Genomic DNA, 19,103 nt, shown 5'->3' on the forward strand with positions numbered 1-19,103 from the left:
AGAGTGACACTAAATCGAGATTCCGTCTAGTGTGGGATGGTTTGTATGTATGGGTGGAATTCCCTGACACGATAAATGTTTTCAATGTCCATCTTTGTGAGAAGAGGGCATGTTGAGACAGAAGATTATGAAGAAATAATACCAAGACTAGAAAGGAATTTTGCAACATCTGCCTTATTGAGATGAGTGGGGCTGTTCCATGCACTGTAGGGTATTTAACAGCATCCATGGCCTCTACCAACTATGATTCTAGTAGACCTTCCCCCACAGGTTCCATGGGAGCTAAAGTGCAAAAACCATCAGGTAGAGAACCAGTGACCAAGAGTAATCAAGAAACCCAGTTTCCTCTCTTTGGGCCATATGGAGTTAGGGCAGGGATGAGTTCACAGGCATCCTTGTGTGGAAGAAATCGTAATATATATATGTACAAACAGCTGTATGGGAAGTCACTAAGTGAACAATGAGAATAGGTTTGGGTCTGTTAACTTGGAAAATATGCACATAGTATGGCAGTTATGATTGTCACTCTATGCTGTATGACTCTGCTGATATGCACACAACATGCATGAATATTAAAAGACACTGTACAAAAAAAGCTTTATACAACAGAATACATAGTGTGCACTTTCATTCTTGTGATATTCTGGAATAGGCAAAGCTAATAAATGGATGAAAAAAATCGAACAGTGGTTGCCTCCAGGCTGGGGATTGACGGGAAAAGAAGAAGGAAGCTTTCTGGAATGATAGTAATGTTCTATAACTTAATGGGGGTCAAAGTTACACCTATCAAATAGTATTGTTATGTCATCGTAAGTTCAAAATAAAAAGAGGCATGAACAAATGTTGATCTCTAATGAAGACATGCACAGTAAAATATTTTTGCAAGACATACTGTATTTTGAATTACATTGTAAAATATCAAAAATAGATAAATTGGTAGATGGAGAGATGAATACATGGAAAAACATATGATAATGCAAGTATATTAGAATGTAATAGCAAATTCTAGATGGAAAGGTGGTTCCTTGACCCTTAACAGGATGTCTCCAGGTGAATTAATAAATACCTTTGAGTTTCAGTTTCCTAAATTATTAAATAGAACAATCTTTTAAAAAGAATTATTATGACAATTGAGGTAAAATGTGTGTGTGTACTTCATACATTATTGAGTGATCCTTATGTTTTAATTGGATCTAAATCTCATCTGAGTTCAGGAAGGTACATATTCTTGCTTCTTTGATTCCTAGGTTTGGGGTGGAATGAAAATTATTTTATTCTGACTCTTGTATAAAGAATTGAGGAAAAACCCCAAATTTTTCTAATTGTTTTTTCCCTATACTAAAAAAAAAACACAGTAAAGTATAATTTGATAGTTATTTTTTCCTCCTTCTAAATTTTTTCTTAGTATTTCTAATCTGGTTTTTTGCCCTCTTGCTTTTCACCAATTGAAGGTCCTTCCCTTGACTGCTTGCTCTATTGGTAAATCCCCTTCCTTAATTAATAATCACTGCAATTGTGCAGACCAGGGAAGCAGAGTCTTCTAAACATAGCTAACTTCTCCATCAAAATAATTTTGGAAGATTTAAATATTGCTTTTAAAAAAACTATCATTCAGGGGCACCTGGGTGGCTCATTGGTTGAGTGTCTGACTCTTAGTTTTTGACTCAGGTCATGATCTCAGGGTCATAAGATCCAGACCTCTTTTGGCCTCTGTGCTCAGCATGGAGTCTGCTGGTTATTCTCTCTTTCCTTCTTTCCTACCACCTCTCACTCTCTCTCTTTCAAATAAATAAAATATTTTTAAAAATAAATAAATAATAAATAAATAAATAAACTATCCAGGAATAATGATATTTGCTCTTAGCATGGAAGAGATGGTGCCTTGTAGTGTGTTAAAGAAAGCAGTGCCCAGTTATCAGAGGCTTGTCTTCTGCTCTAATTATAGGTCTCCACTGACCCCTAGAGCAGAGTCCACTATATAAAAAACATCCTTTGAATAATGAAAAATATATTAAAAGTAACTAGGGATACACTTGACAAGAAGAGCTGATGTGCATCAGCATATATATATATATATATATATATATATATATATATGCACACGTAATGCTGTTGAGGACAGCAGAAGTCATGTCTTGTTCTGAACAGAAAGTGTTAACATCATAATGATAACCATCCCACTACATTACTTTGAGTTATCGTATTTCTTATGCAAACAGTGGGATTGAAGATGAGTAGGGAAGTAAGTTAATTATAGAGTCCATATAGGAAACTAGAGAAGCATGGGAAAAAATGATATATCTGAACAGAAGTAAGAAAACATGTTGTCATCATATATTAAATCATAAATTCATGGTTGTATTTTACATGGCACATGAATGCACAAAAAGATCAATGGAAAAATGGAAATTTCACATATAATCTCAAAAGCATTAAAATATGTTTTAAGGGGCGCCTGGGTGGCTCAGTGGGTTAAGCCGCTGCCTTCGGCTCAGGTCATGATCTCAGGGTTCTGGGTTCGAGCCCCACATCGGGCTTTCTGCTCAGCAGGGAGCCTGTTTCCTCTTCTCTCTCTGCCTGCCTCTCTGCCTACTTGTGATCTCTCTCTGTCAAATAAATAAATAAAATCTTAAAAAAAATAAAAAATAAAAAAAAATAAAATAAAATATGTTTTAAAGTATCATCTTAGGGGCACCTGGGTGGCTCTGTCGGTTCAGCATCTGCTTTTGACTTAGGTCATGATCCCAGAGTGTTGTGATCCAGCCCACCTCAGGCTCCCTGCTCAGGGGGAAGTATGTTTCTCCCTCTCCCTCTGTTCCTATCCAACCCTGCTTGTGTTCTCCCTCTCTCTCTCTAATAAATAAATAAAAAATAAAATATCATCTTAAAAAATAGAATAAAATATCATCTTATTATCAGGAAAAGATACATGATTTGATAAACGTAAGGGGGTCAAACCAGAAGACATATGTAAAAAATAAATAAATAAACTGGAGTCCTATAACAGATTGTACTTAAAAAAATATTTGAAATAAGGTAAATATCTCAAAGTGAAAAATGAGTCATAAAAATAGTGAAAAGAATATTGGAGATATTTCCTTAATATTCTCAGTTTAGAAAAAAAAAATTCTAAAAAAAAAAAAAGAAAAAAGAAAAAAATTTCTAAATATGACATACATTCAAAACCATTAAGGGGCACCTGGGTAGCTCAGTTGGTTAAGTGTCCAATTAGTGATTGTTAGCTCAGGTTATGATCTCAGGATTGTGAGATGGAGCTCCGGTCAGGCTCAGTGCTGAGCATGTGGGGCCTGCTTGAGATTCTCTCCCTCCCTCCTCCTCCACCCCTCTTCCTCCTCTCCCCTCCTCTTTCTCAAAAAGAAAGAAAAAAAGAAAGAAAACCTCAAAAGCTGAAAATATGATTTCATAAAATAAGGTATTTTAGAAAACAACATTCCAAGAATTTATACTACAGATATATCTGCATATGTACAAAATTAAATATGCATAAGAAAATTTATTGCTTCACTGTTTCAAATGTCAAGAGTTTAGAAATGAATTAAGTACTTATTAATAAATGTTGGTTAAATAATAATATAATTATAAAAATTATAAAAATATAATTATAATTTACAATATAATTCCATAAATTGGAATACAATACAGCTCCTGTAACTATATATAGAGTATCTTTTTTAAAAAGATTTTATTTACTTATTTGAGAAAGAGAGAGAGAAAGAGCATGTACACAAGTGGGGGGAGGGGCAAAGGGAGAAGGAAAAGCAAACTCCCCACTAACCAGGGAGCCCAACTTGACTTGGGCTCCATCCCAGGATCTTGTGAGCATGACCTGAGCCAAAGGCAGATGCTTAACCAACAGCCATCCAGGCACCCTAAGAGTGCTTTGAAATTATTTCCAAATTATTGCAAGTGGGGGAAAAAAAAAGATGCAGAACAGGGTTTATTTTATGCTACCATCTGTGTAACTAAGTGTTTCTGTTGATAGCAGAGCTACCTACTTCACAGGCCATGTGATCCATGTGAATAGTGTACATGTACTGTACAGTGCTAAGTTCATCTGCCATATGTGCCTATATTGATATATGGGATAGAATTTCTCTGGAAGGATATTCAAAAAGTCTTAGAAGAGGCTGTCACTGGCAGTAGAACTATGTAGCTTGGGGAAGGAATGGGAGGGAGATTTATTTTCCAGGAACACTTTTTAGAGATTTTTCTTTTCTTTTAAGAGAGAGAAAGGTGGAGGCAGAGGGAGGAGAAGAGAGAGACTCTTAAGCAGGCCCCACACCCAGCTCCATCTCACAACCCTGAGATCATGACCTGAGCTGAAATCACCAGCTGGACACTTAACCAACTGAGCCACCCAGGCATCCCTAGAGATTTTTAATTTTATGTGTTATGTATACTAATACCTATTCACAAAACAAAATTAAATTTAAAAGATGAATAATAAAGTATTGGTATATGGAGTAACTTATTAGGTAAGAAGACCTGAGTTTCTGTTTTAAGTAAATGTTTTTGACTTACTATTAATTCCTTTTAGTTGGCTCTATTTGACACTAGAGCACATTATTTTTTTCCTTGAACACAAATATGTTGTTCGGGTCTTATTTCTCAGAATAAAGTGCTACTTAAATCTAGAATGTCACTTCAGGGGTCACCATATTAAGTAAGTAATATTTCCTTCATGTTATATGAACGATTATTTATAGTATAGTTTAATTTTAGGAAAAACATTCAAGAGAATTGCTAGTGACCTCCATCTGGGTCTTACTTCAGATATAATCTCCTTTTACTTTAGTGCTGACCTGAGAATCTAGATTCTTTTTTAAAGCCATGATATATTTTCTTCAAAAAATGATATGAGGGGCGCCAGGGTGGCTCAGTGGGTTAAAGCCTCTGCCTTCAGCTCAGGTAATGAGCCCAGGGTCCTGGGATCGAGGCCCACATCAGGCTGTCTGCTCTGCAGGGAGCCTGCTTCCTCTTCTCTCTCTCTCTGCCTGCCTCTCTGCCTACTTGTGATCTCTGTCTCTCAAATAAATAAATAAAATCTTTAAAAAAAATGATATGAACTTTATCTGCAGTCTAGGTTTTGAAGGTTGGTAGAAAAATGGAATGTTAATAGTTTGAAACAAACTAACTTAGCACAACACTTATTATAACCCAAGGTTAATGGTCTGCTCTATTATTACCTGTTGATAATTTAGCTCTTCTGTTTGTGTAAATACAGTTCCTTAAAAATTGGTATTTTCTATGATTGAAAATAAAACTATTTTTCTTTCCTATTTTTACTGAATAATGTTTGTTTCTTCAGCTTTGTTAATAGAAAACTCTACAATGAAAAAAATTGTCCAGTAACCTACAATCAACTCTGTGACTTAGAGCCTTGTTTCAAGTGCCATTATTCCAGAGGATGTCCTCCTGTGTCACTCTGTGCAGGAACATCCAGCAGTGAGGGATTCAACAGAGCCAAGGTAAAAGGACAGGAGTAAAATACTAAGGGACATTCTGATTTAAAAAGGCATTTAAAGGATTAAGAAATGCAATGCAATAACAAATAATAAATGAAATTTTGCTGAATACCAATGCAAACATAATAATGAAAAACAGAACTATCAAATATAAACCAAATATTTTTTAACTACAAAATCAGATGCAATAAAACCAGCATTAGATCATGCCCCCGCCAAAAAAAGTATCATGAAGGAGGTAATTATATAAATAGCAGTTTTGTTTTCTGAAAACATATTTTCACAGGTATTTTGATCTCTTTAAACTTGGTTAAAATTTACATTTCTAAGGGGACCTTGGGTTAATAATCATGTGAATTTAATGGTATTTTACCCCCAAATTTTAATTTTTAATTTCTTTATGTAATATCTGATTTTAATATAAACTGAAGTTAAGTTAAACATCTTTTATTCCTGGGGTACCTGGGTGGCTCAGTCAGTGAAGCATCTGCCTTTGGCTCAGGTCATGATCCTAGGGTCCTGGGATGGAGCCCCACCTCAGGATTCCTGTTTAGCGGGGAGTCTGCTTCTCCCTCTCTCTCTCTCTCTCTCTCGCTCTCCATCTATTTCTCTCCCTGCTTCTCTCCCCACCACTCACTCTCATGCTCTCTCACTCTCTCTCTCTCAAATAAATAAATAAAATCTTTAAAAAAAGAGATCATCAATTCTTAATCCACACAAGAGAACTGACATATTATATATAAGAGATCATATAATGTCATTTATCTATCAATATACCAAAATTTTCACATATCTGTATATTTAGTTATTAATGAGTGTGGTGTGTTTTATATGAGATATTTCTAAAGGAATGCCAATGTGTTATATAGGAAATACAAGGAAAAACTAAAACAAGAACATTGTCTATTCATATATTTTATCCATTTTGTTTCTGAGTTTCTATGGGGTATAGAAATTTCTTGACCAATAAAAGAATAATTCTCTTAGATATTGTGGTTGTTAAAATATATTTTCTAACCTGTTATGCATCCTTATAGGGCTTACATAAGAAGTTTTAGATATAAAGATAGAAAATAATTTGAGAAAAGTATTTTTATCACTAGATAAATTAGTTACAATATGGTATTTGCCTACAGTGTAATACTATGTGACATTATGAAATAATTAATTGGATGTACACAAAGCAACATGAATAGATTTCATGAGTGTAGCTCTGTGTATTAAAAATAAGAAATGGAGAGGTAGCCAACATAATTTATGTAACAAATTATGTTGGATACCAACATAATTTATGTAAATTAAACATACACATAAAACTGTGTTAATTTTTATTCAAAGACACACATAAAACTAATTGTAGCTGTATTGGAAGGACATGCATTTAATATAGTCTAAAAAGTTCCTAAGAGAGTGAAGAAAATGGGCGTATAAATAAAGTATAAAGTGAAAAATACTAAAATAAAGCAACAGAACTTTCTTGTCTTATACTAGTTAATAATGTTTTCATGACATGACTCAAGGGATAAAGACAATAAATTATTGTGAAACTGGCCTCCTGAAAAGTGAAACATACATGGAGTATGGCTCCAGTTTGAAGTTCATACTTTAATAGAATTAATAAGAGATGCATATAACCAACTATTGGCTTTAGGTAGAAAATGATGAGTACTATATCAAAATACACAGATGTTCCTTCATACATCTTGTTGACATATGCTTATTGAATGTCCACCCTGGTCTAAGATTCAGCAGAGAACAAATTTGTCAAGGTTGTTGCTATAGTAAGACAGTGAAGAAATAAATAAATAAATAAATAATGAAAATCTATAGTATATAGAGACACCATCCTAGATAGATAAGGAAAATAGTTTGAGAGACAGAGTGACTGATTGGGTAGTGAAGGTAGTTCTCTCCAAAGAGATGACTTTAAGCTTAGATTCCTGTGATGAGGAGGAACAAACCATACAGATTTGGGGGAAATAATTCCAGGTAAAGTTAATAGAAAGGACCTTTGCACATTTGAAAACCTGAAGCCTTGTGGACCAAGAAAAGGAAAGACCAGTAAGAGTTCTGAGAGATATAGAGGAAGTAGACTCTTACATTTTATTTGCCAAGAAAAAGGGATTTTTTTTTTAACCTAAGTGGGATTGAGACCTACTGAAAGTGGGTAAGCAGAGGAGTGGAAAGATCATCTGATTTAGCTTGTGAAAGGTCAGTGTGGCTACTGTTGGCAGTGAATTATGTTGAGACAGGTGATGTTAAGGAGTAGAAGAGGACATACAATGCTTCACCAAGCTCTTTGTCCCTCTTTTAGCCAGACTTCCTAGAAGTTCTAACAGTCATTATTAGTATTTCCTTTCATAAAACTAAGTCACAGGAACACATCTAAATTTAAGAGGATTGAAAATTTAATCTTTTTCTTGGACAATTGGCATTCTTAAAAAAAATCAAGTAATATTATAACCAGGGAAGATGAAAAAAATAGATAACAGGTAGGAAACAATTCAGCATCTGCCACTGAAGGAAAGGCAGTTTAGTTTGGGAAATATGGTTTGGGGTGAAGTTCTAGAGCATAATAAAGTCTCATATCAGGAAACGGGAAATAGAACCCAATCTGCTACTGAGAAGCGGCATATTCTTTACAAAAATTAAGCATCACCAGGTAGCAAGTAGTGAAGAAGTAAGGATATTATATTTGCATTCTGGACAACTGTATTCCAATCAAAGTTGTCACTATTTTGCCGTGTGATCATCAACCTGTACTTCACTTTCTGAGCTTCAGATATATCATATCTGCTATAGTGTACTTAGAGTAGGCACCTCCCAAGACCACGTAAGAGTGAGGGTAAGGAGGTAAATAAGAAAGGGAACACAAGGCAGAATTCTAGGCCTCTTGCCAAGTTTCAAGAAAGCAATTAAACTTGTACTAGTTTTATATAACTGAAGCCAAATAAAACCCAAATAAAAAATTTGACAGCATCAAATAATTTCTAAGTCTCTTTGAACTATAGCATTCTATGAACCTATAATGTCCCAGTGGATATGTATATGGCTAAATATTTGTTATAACTGAGAGAAGAGAATATGGTCTGGTGGTTTCCACCACCAGAGATAGATACATAGTAACTGCACACAAATAGTGGAAGCTAAAAAACAAGGTAAATCAAAAACCCATATTCTGGATTTTTATACAAAATCAACATTATATTAACAAAACAACTTTATTTTTTTCCACCTGGGAGGGTTTTTTTTTTGTCCATACTTGATGTTATGTTTACTGACTTCAAATACTGTCTGAATTTAAAATATATAATTTTCTCAGCCCTCCACAGACTGTGAACTTCACAAGTATTAGATATTTTTATTTCAAAAATTAACCAATTAACTTTATTATTAAAGAATGTATCTAATTTCATGTAAGTTAAATGTCTCTTAATGAACAGTAGAATACATATGCTTCTGGCATGCAAATTTAGGAAATTGTAAGGACTGTTAAGAATATTTACTTTGGATTTTAAGATCTTTTTATTTTGCATAAGCTGAATATGTAAATGGTGATAATCAGGTAAACAACAGAATATACACTCCATAAAAACTCCAAGCAGATTTTGGGTCCAGCTGCTACTTTTAAATTTTTTATGATGCAGTATAACATACAACCATCTAAATTCATACTTCGAATGAAAAAAAAAAGTTTGAGAACTTTCAAGAGAATAAGTATTTCTAGCAAATCATAAAATTGCAAGGCCCTTACCATAGAACTCTAAAACTAGAGAACAAGCATGCTCAGAGTATTACGTGTGCCATTTAACTGTTAGTGTTGCTTTTGGCTTTTATTAAAGAAAACAAAAAATACTGGAGGCATTTTAAAATTACCTTCCACATTTGACCATACTTATTTAATTATATTCAGGTTCTTCACTGAAAAGTAAATTTCTCTTTATATAATAAAGAGAAAAAAATGCTGAATTTCTATCTCACCACATTAATGCCAGAAGCATTAAAAAACTTCTAATCTATTGAGACTGGTATTGTGATTTTAACATTTTATTGAGTACATAATGCATTCAAGATATAAGCTTAAGTAATCTGTATACATTATCTCCTTTCATACTCAAAACAATCATGTAATTTGGTAATTTTATATGTCTAACTGTACCATTTATTTTATGCTTCAAAAATCATTATGTCAGGCATTTCCAGTAAGAAAACTTTCATATATCTCTGCTGTTTTTTGCAGTGACCAAAAATATACAAATTTCATAAATAAACCAAAGATAGATGAATGAATTTTAATGTATGGAAAACCCCTATAGCAAATGCAGTTTTAGGTTTTAAGCTTATAAACATTTTTTAATAATTTTTTAAATTTTTTTATAAACATATAGTGTATTATTAGCCTCAGGGGTACAGGTCTATGAATCGCCATAAGCTTATAAACATTTTAACATATTTGATTCTTTATAATATCACAAGAATATGGAAATCAAGGTAATACCACTATATATTATTTTTTATATAAATAAACTTAGATTAAAGAATTCATGGTACACCTAAATTCACACCAATAATGACAGGTATTTCTTGAACAAGTACTCTGTCTCCATTTTTAGTATTAGTTTCACCATTATACATTTCTAAATTATGGTAGAGATGCCTATATTTCAGATGTTATTCAATGAGATACTCTTGAAATATCATTTATATTTATTACATATCTATTTCTTCTTGGAAATACACTTTTTTTCCTTTGTTTCTTTTTTGTATTATTCTATCACTTAATATAAATTGTAACAAAATACAAATGCAAGACTTCCCCCCAAAAAAGAACAAGCAAGTTGCCACTATGTTGAAGGCTGCCATGTCTTTTGGGAAAATAAAATAAAATAAAATAGATGTCAGAACTAAAATTTCTAAACAATAGACATTTAAAGGATGTGGATTTATAGAATAGTAAAATAATGCAACCATTTCTTTCATTTTTGTAGCCACTATTAGTAATTTCTCAAGTCAAATCTCTCAAATATGCTTATATTTTATGTTATTATTATAATTGTTATATATTATATAATTATGACATTACATGTTATAACATATATTAAATATATATTAAACATGCTGATATCCAAAGCCATATTTAGCAGGAAACCTTAGAATTTTTAGAATTATTATTTGTACTTTATTTTTTAAGATAATTCTTGAGCATTAAAATACTTGAAATATTTTTGAAAATATTGATAATTTTGAATCAAAATATTTTTGATTATCTAAATCTTAAACATAGATTTAGAATGCTATTAATAAATAATATAAAATATGTTAGTTGAATTAATGCAACTCTTTAAAATTTATGAACACTGTACAGTTTATCAATCAATTTTAGACTGAGTCAAGACTCAGTCTTAGACTGAGAATAAATTTATTACAAAAAGGCTATGTTGTAGTTGTTAATTTTAATAATTCTAATCACTGAGTTATAGACAACAGAGTGACTCATTAGGATATAGCTTAGAAAGATATTATTTGCATATTCTGTCAACATAGTCACTACCAAATATGTTATTTATATAAATATACTGTATCTATAATTTCATATTACATATAAATATTTCAAATATTATAAATATTTTAAGTAAACTCCACACCCAACATGGGTCTTGAATTCACCACCCCATGATGGTGAATCCCATGCTCTATTGACTGAGCCAGCCAGGCACCACAAAGTATATTTTTAAGTGCCAAAATAAATCTCTTAAAATTTTTTCACTTTTAAAAAAATACCCTCTTGGGACATATATTATCAGGGTCTTATAAATTACCATAAGTATCAACTATGAGGAATCTGACTCTACTGCTAATGTGTAGGCATTTACTTCTTTTTCAGAATGGAAATTTTATAAAATTATTTCAAATGTTGTACATTATTCTATGATTCCAAGAAGCAATCTTTTATGGAGTTCCACATAGAAGTCAAATTGACATTAACAACTCACTGCAGAATGATAAGCTTTCATAAAGCATGCCAAAACTTTGAATATTTTATCATTTACTGATCAAGATGTTCCATTACCTTGTCTTTTCTGAGACATTACCAGAACCTATTGTCCTTACTAAAAGTTCATTTCAGAATTTTATTGATATGTCATGAAAAAAATTACCAAAGTCTCTGCTAAACTTCATAAACTTGATAGATAAACAGACATTTAAGATAGATTAACAGACATTTATTTTTTTTTGCATTCATAATTTTTAACAAGTTTCTGTGGTAGGAAGCAATGATTTTTATAAGACTGGCAATAATTCTTTGAATAAAAAATATCATTGTAACAGCTTCAGTAACTATAAAAAATTTTTCAATGCATCTATAAAATGAAATTCAGATAAGTGTTATCTATTTCCAATTTTATGAAGTCTTCCTCTGTGCTTCACAGTGAGTGAGAACTTAACTTTAAGCTTTACACTACCAAAATATGTGATGAATTTTAAGTGTGTTTGAACTTCAAGTAATTTATTTTTTTAGTTTGTAAATAACATTTATAAAAATTTAGGAGTTTCAAAGTAGTTTTATTAATTTTATACAAAAATTTCTAGTGCTTTATCAATTGAAATATATACTAATAAAGTATTTTCTTTCTATCTTATTTCTCACATTTACACAAAAGTTATTAAAGAAAACTGAAGCATGATCTAGTAATTTTGTTTCATACCTATCTTAAATTTGTCTGATTCAAAGTAACATCTGGCTGGCAGTCCATGAAACATTATTTTCAATTTCCCTCTCAAATACTAATGTGAATATTTTTAAGGCAAAAACTCATAGTACTAAAAATTGAGACTTATTGCAATAACAAATAATCTGAAGTATTCTAATACAATTGTATGATATTGCTTAAACTCACATGTTATGTGAGTAGGTTTTCATAATGTGTAGGTTTCATAATGTGCAACTGACTACTAAAATGATAGCAAAATCCTTTATCTTTCCCATGTATGAATAGTTAAGTTTATTAGTAAGAATTATTTGTGGGTCACAGTTATTCAGGAATGCAAGATATTTACCAATCAGAAACAGAGTGTATTTCCTTTATACTTCCAAAAATTTCTTCAAAAAAAAAAAAAAACCCGATTGACTAGTCTGTTCAATGTAGGTACCAAAACAGAAATGATTATGAACAAAGAGGAAAGCTAATGTCCAAAGTTGCCTAGTAGTATGGTAGTGTACTTCAGATATGTCATTATGTGTAGGAACATATCTGTTTAGTTCATCTGAGATCCAGGCTAAAGAAAAGGAGATGATTCTTTCTCACTCTAGAACTTCCATGTTCTAAGTCTTTTCCTAAACAATGGTACAGATGCCTAGAGCTAGGAATATTGACCAGATGCATTTTCAATTATTCCTTTGCATAACTGAGATACAAAAAGAAAGAGCATTGCTCCATCCTTTACAACAACAAAACTGAAAAATTAAAAACAGACAACCTCTATTTTACCATCAAAAACCAGGAGGTCAAGAAAAATAAGCTATCCTAACTTGGGGAAGACATCACCAGAACTCGCTAAAAGTGAAAAATAATTACTCAAGGCTAAGTGCAGGCCAGTAAGAGAATATAGAAACACTAGAGCGCAAATATGCAAAGAAAATCTGTACTCATTGGTAGATTTTTATTCATGAACTTTATTTAAGTGCTCATGAAAAATAAACATTAGTCCTGAGAAAGCATCCCTCATGAAACAGGCCTGAAGTAGGAAAAGAGTAACAACCACAGGAAGGTATGAAATCAGTTCAGTTACTTCTCTCTTATAAAACAAAAGTCTTACCTGATAACAAGAATAGACAAAGACATTAAAAGTAAAGAATACCATAGATAAATATCCCTCATGAAATAGAAAGATCATCAACAAAATATTAGCACATGGAATCCAGAAATATAGAAAAAGAGCAATATATCACCACAAATTGGGTGAACCAAGGCTGTTTTAACATTTAAATTGTTTCAACAATTAAATTAATTCATCGTAAGAGTCTAAAGAAGAAAAACAATTCTTCTCATAGGTACAGGACAAAATTTATCATCTACTCATGACAAAATGAAAGGAAACTATAAAAACAAACAGTTATAATGCTAAATAATTTCTCTCTATAACTTGGTACAAGATAAAGATGTTTTGTCTTAATGCCCCATTCAACACCATACTAGAAGTCCTAGCCAGGGCAACAAGCAAAACACAACGGGAAAGAAAGAAATGAAAACAGATGAGACTAGGAGGGAAAAACAAAACAAAACAAAACAAATAAAACAAAACTGTCTCACTGTCTCTATTTACAGATGACATCACTGTCCACATTTTTTAAAAAATCAACAAAAATACCAAAAAGGCTCTTAAATCTAATAAATCACTTTAGGAAGATTGCAGGAAATAATATAAATATGAAAATATCAATTGTATTTCCATATACTAGAAATAAACAGTGTCAATTTTAATAGCAGCACCAAAAAAAGGTAAAATTCTTAAGTATAAATATTTTAAAAATTGCAGGTTCTTTACATTGAAAATTATACAGTACTCATGAAGGAAATCCTAGATAAAAGAGAAGCTAAATATATGGAGAATTATGCCTTGTTCATGAATTGAACTCTCAAAATTATAAAGACATCAATCCCCCTCTTCACTTATAGAGAAAGTCAATTATCATATGGCTTCATTTACCTGTGGAACATAGGGAATAGCATGGAGGAAATTAGAAGAAGGAAGGGAAAAATGAAGGGGGGAAACCAGAGTGGGGAAACCAGAGGGGGAGATGAACCATGAGAAACTGTGGACTCCGAGAAACAAACTGAGGGTTTTAGAAGGGAGGGGCGTGAAAGGATGGGTTAGTCCAGTGATGGGTATTAAGGAGGGCATGGATTACATGGAACACTGGATATTGTATGTAAACAATGAATCTTGGAACACTGCATCAAAAACTAATGATGTACCATATGGCGACTAACATAACATAATAACAAATAAATAAATAAATTTTTAAAAATAATAATTAAAACAAAATCAGTCCCCTCATTTGATCTATAGAATCATTATAGCCCCAAAGAAAAGCCCAGCAGAAATTTTATAGATACTGACATGCTTTTCCTAAAATTTATAAAGAAAAGCAAAGATACCAGAGTAGCTAAAACAAAAGAATATATTTGAAGGATTTGTGCTGCCTTTCTTCATGACTTCATAAAAAGCTACATTAAAAAAAAAAGCTACCTTAAGACATTGGAATATTACTGAACAACTAAACACATAGATCAATGGAGCACAAGAAAGAATCCAGTGACCAAAATACACAAATATGATGAGATTTCTGACAAAGCCATAATGTTAACATTTGGGCATAAACATGCAAACAAATATTTTAAAAATTTGATCCAGGGACACCTGGGTGTCTCAGTTGTTAAGTGTCTGCCTTCGGCTCAGGTCATGATCCCAGGGTCCTGGGATCAAGCCCCGCATCAGGCTCCCTGCTTGGTGGGAAGCCCGCTTCTCCCTCTCCCACTCCCTCTGCTTGTATTCCTGCTCTCACTATCTCTCTGTCAAATAAATAAATAAGATCTTTTTTAAAAAGTCTTGACCCATATCCTATACTCTAGACAAAAACTTCAAATGGATCAGTCTTAAATGTAAAACATAAAAATACAAAATGTCTTCCTAGAAACGTAGGAGAAAATTTTTATTACAATGTATTCAGGACAGAGTTCTTTTCTTTTTTTTAAAGATTTTATTTATTATTTGAGAGAGAGTGTGTGTGCATGAGCAGGGGGAGGGGCAAAGGGAGATTCCCCCCAACTGAGGGGGGTCCCAATGTGGGGTTTGATCACAAGACCCTAAGATCGTACCCTGAGCCTAAGTCGGACATTTAACCCACTGAGCCACCTTGATGACCCAAAGACAGAATTCTTAGATGTGCTTAGACCAAAGCACAAAGATATTTCTAAATCACATAGTTGACAAATAAGTTGTATTCATAATAAGTAAATCTCAGAACCCAACCATAAAAACCAAATATATAATTAAAAATGAGATAACATTTGGATAAACACTTAACAAGATGCACAGATGATAAATAAGCACATAAGAAGAAACTCAATAAATTACCTATTAGGGAAATATCATTAAAACTACAATGTAATATTATTACACACATATCAGATATGACTTTAAAAGGCTGACAACACTAAGTGTTGGTGAGGATACAAATCCTACATTACTAGTGGAAATGCAAAATAAAAATAAACACTTTGTGAAACGCTTAGCAGTTTTTGTGAAATTAAATACATACTATCATATACCCCAGCAATCACACTTCTAGTTATTTATGCCAAAAAGTAAAAATGTATATTCATACTAAAACTTGTAGTATTTATAGAATCATTATTCATAATTTGAACAAATGGAAACAATCCAAATGCCCTTCATTCCATAAATGGATAACCAAAACGGCAGTATATCTAGCCATACAACAAAATACCATTCACAAATAAAAAGAAACAAACTATACACAAAACAGGGATGAATTTTAAATACATTTTACGAAGTGAAAGAAACAAGACTCAAAGGCTATAAACTATATGATTCCACTTATATAGCATTATAGAAAATGCTAAATGGTAGAAAGGAGAGCAGATTAATAGTTGCCAGTAGCTTGGGGATGGTAGGAAATGTTGACTATAAGCAGTTGGCAGAAAACATTTTCAGACAATGGCACTCTTCTGTACCTTGAAGGATGCTTCCCAGATGCAGAGGATAATGGTTTGGGCAAGCATTGTGCCATGAAGTAATTAGGTTAAAGCTTTTCTGCTTGCTATCAAAATATTTTATTCTTAACTCCTTACACTGGTCACTAAAACCCAGACCTCTTTTTAGGTTTTGGTACCAATATTATATTTATTGAATTAAGTTTAGACACAAATGTATAGAAACATGCCAGGATACAAGTTGTTTAAGGGAGATGGACATTTATTTTTAACTCTCATGACAACAAATTTGTAGGTATGGAATACAGGACTGATATAGTGCAAATATTTTTTCATCAGGGATCAAAACTTTCATCTTTTGATTCCACTACCCATAGTTTATGTTTCCATTCTCAAGTTCATCATGTGTTGGACAACCCATCTTCATGCCCAAATCCCAATTCTAGGCCCAAAACATAAAGTAATTAAAGACCAAAGCAAGCAAATGAAAGTATGCTGAAACAGCATTTTAGTGTGAGTTAAGAGTAAACAAAGGTTTTAAATTCTGAGGAACTGAACAATTCATGTGACTGGGTGGAAACGGAGCTTACTGAAAATCCTTCAATAGGAAGGGCTTGCAGGTTACCACAGGGGAACTGGAAATCCAGTCTTTCCAAAGATGGTTTGAAGTAGATCCTAACAGCTGAGATATGTGCAATAGGAGTTCCTGTGTACATGGGTTTATGTCCCATAAATGTCACCAGAAAACAGCTCTCAGGTGACTTCTGTTCACCTGCTTTGCCTGAATATTGCCCTGGACTCAGAGGTTAGGAGGGAGGCCTGATGGCAAAGGTGAAACACGCGGGTGTCCTTCCTCACATCCTGGGTCTGCTGGACTGCACCATCTGTGTCTTTGGCTCTGCAAGAAGGAGCTCTGCCTTGTTGGATAGCTGTGAAGAGGGAGAGATGGTCCTTCCTCCTCAAGTTTCTGTGGAGAGGAGAACATTTCTATATAGGGGGTAAACCCTCTAGTCTCAAACTTTACCAGGGTAGGAGGAATAGCTACAAAATTTCATGGTCCAAAGGGACATTGTGAGAAATAATTTCTGTTGCTACTGTTTTAGTATGGTCATTTTTGTTATTACTGTTATTATTATTACCATTATTCTATTACATGATAATTAGCATTTACAGTCTCTGTAGAAAGCACATATTCTTTGAAGAGAACTACAGGTAAAATCTTTGACTGCCCATGAGAAGCCAAAGTTGTCCAATTCTGCTGGTGACTAAGGTAGGAAGTCTTTCTAATCCAGACACGAAGTCCGAGACTGTCCATTTAGTGATAACCTAAAGCCACCTTTCCAAATCAGAGTTAGTTGCAACATAGCCGTCTGTTCCTCTCCTATACCTTAACTTTTTCAACGTGTTCCAAATATGAGAATGAAAACTATTTTGTTTATGGTCCTTTAAATCTACCACACCCTTGTTGCCTATAGCATGCCCTTGTAACAGATGACGTGGGTATAGTTGCAACCCCGAGTCATGTTTAATAGTTAACATGAACTCTTTCCCCTTAGTGTGATGCTGCATCTTGCTTGGACTTTGAATTCTGACAGTTACTTCAGCTCAGGGCCCACCAATAAGAGAAAATCAAATTTTGTCAGTTACAGAGTACCCACAATAAATAATCAATAGCAGCTTGGACTGGATTCAGAGAAATGTTAGGGGGTCCTGTAGGGAAGCAAACGGATTGCAACAGGGAAAAATTTAACCTGCAATTGAAGACCAGGTGCAGAAAGAGACAGCAGTGGATACAGCTGTGCATTTAAAACCCTTTCTGGGGCGCCTGGGTGGCTCAGTGGGTTAAGCCGCTGCCTTCGGCTCAGGTCATGATCTCAGGGTCCTGGGATCGAGTCCCGCATCGGGCTCTCTGCTCGGCAGGGAGCCTGCTTCCCTCTCTCTCTCTCTGCCTGCCTCTCTGTCTACTTGTGTTCTCTCTCTGTCAAATCAATAAATAAAATCTTTAAAAAAAAAAAAAAAAAAAAAAAAAAAAAAAAAAAAAAAAAAAAAAACCCTTTCTGCTGTGACTTGGGCCTTTATTTTGTCTTGCCTCATTAGCCTAGACAGTCACTTTCCCAGCTCCCGCAGCTGCACATGAGGAGTCCTGCGCGTGAGCAGTTGCCGAGCCCCCACGCTTCCCTCTGGTTTGTTATCTATGATTAACAGGAATGTTGGTTTTCATATTTCTGACTCCACGACAGAAACCCGACAACAGCAGCAATTAACTCCCTCTTCTCTTTCTTTTAGATAATGATCCAAGCCTCTTCCTTTGATACAAAATGGGTTAGAATATGACAGAAGAAAAATCTCAAATTGACCAGATAAAACAAAGTGTAATTGCCCTGAGGAAGCTGAAGGCTTTTCCTTTACACCGTCTCTTCTCTACTCAGTATCTTTTTTTGACTAGTCCTGTCCATGATGTATGACTTTCTTTTTCCTTCGGTTAAAATCCCTGGCAGTTGTCTCACTATATTTATAAACACTCCTATTGCATTTGGCATGCGATCCATCATTTTCCACTGCTCCTGTCCTGTCTCCCGTTTTCTGCTAGCTCCTGTGTCTTAGTGGACTCCTCAGGTCTCTCATGTGGGCCTAAGATTCTCTGCACTCAGTTCACTCTACAGGGTAGATGCTCACTACAGACAGGAACCTAATAATAACAATAACAACAACATCACCCCAAGTAGAATAAATAAATTATTTTTTTAGAAACTGAAGCCGCAACTAACATTATCCAAGCCCATTACCTCTGTCATTTAAATGATTGCTATCATTCCCCTCCTTAAAGTGTATTGAAAACCGTATCTTTCCCTGCTTCCTTGTCCTTCTAGCTTAGGCC

This window comes from Lutra lutra, chromosome 1, assembly GCF_902655055.1.
Source record: "Lutra lutra chromosome 1, mLutLut1.2, whole genome shotgun sequence".
In the NCBI taxonomy this organism is placed as follows: Eukaryota; Metazoa; Chordata; class Mammalia; order Carnivora; family Mustelidae; genus Lutra; species Lutra lutra.